This window comes from Triticum dicoccoides, chromosome 2A (genome assembly GCF_002162155.2).
Source record: "Triticum dicoccoides isolate Atlit2015 ecotype Zavitan chromosome 2A, WEW_v2.0, whole genome shotgun sequence".
Taxonomy (NCBI): Eukaryota; Viridiplantae; Streptophyta; class Magnoliopsida; order Poales; family Poaceae; genus Triticum; species Triticum dicoccoides.
The window spans coordinates 767,151,947-767,152,764 of NC_041382.1; the positions used below are offsets into that span (position 1 = coordinate 767,151,947).

An 818-nucleotide genomic window follows, 5' to 3' on the forward strand; every position below is an offset into this window, starting at 1 on the left:
CAATCCCACCTATTTTCTTTTGGTTCCCATGCATCCCCGAAGCTCGTGGACCACTCACGACTTATCTTCTTCGCCACAACGTTTTCTCTTTCCCATTGCCTGACTGCTCTGTTCCATGGCGCTGCCATGGATTTTTTTCCAGGTCGTTCTTCTCTCCTCTCCTTTTCTCCCCCCTCCCTGATTTGTTGCATGCTGAGAACATAGCCACCCACTACTGTGAGCGGTGGCCGGAGCTGAGCGAGCTCCAATCAAGACGGTGCTGCAGCCAGAGCTCGTCGCCATGGCCACCCGCAGCTGGTTGCACTACTCTCCATGGCCGCTGCAGCAGGATTTTGCTACAACCATGCCTTGATTTTGCTGGAACCAGCCCATGTGTTTGCTACCACCCACCCATCCAAAATCTGCTATCACAGTGATTTTTGCTGAAACCAGCGAACTATTTTGTTACAACTATTTTTTTATTTTTGTTACTATTGGTGTTTTGTAGATTTTGCTACATCCATCTGCATGACATAGCCTGCTTTTCCAGTCTGTTTTTGCTACAACCATGCTTTGATTTTGTTGAAACCAAAGACAAATTTCGCTACATCCATTCACATCGGTGTTTGTCCACGACAGTGATGGCTTTTTTCTTCGTTGCGATCGACATGCAATTTTAGATACAACCGTGAAATAATTTGTTTCAACCAGCATCTAGATACTGGAACCAGCAATTCCAAAACTGCGACAACCGAAGTTTTTTTAGAGCCGTGATGGGGTCACCATTGTGAACTGTGCCGACCACTGCGGCGAGACGCGCTACAAAGTCGCCGAGGCTG

The 818-nt window shown here is 47.6% G+C and overlaps 1 protein-coding gene across 1 annotated transcript in view; it reads left to right on the plus strand.

Annotated features, from left to right (window-relative positions):
* LOC119358388 (trimethyltridecatetraene synthase-like) overlaps window positions 1–818 on the plus strand; it is a 7,962-nt gene that overhangs the window by 1,420 nt on the left and 5,724 nt on the right. The gene's annotated exons all lie outside the window — the stretch shown is intronic.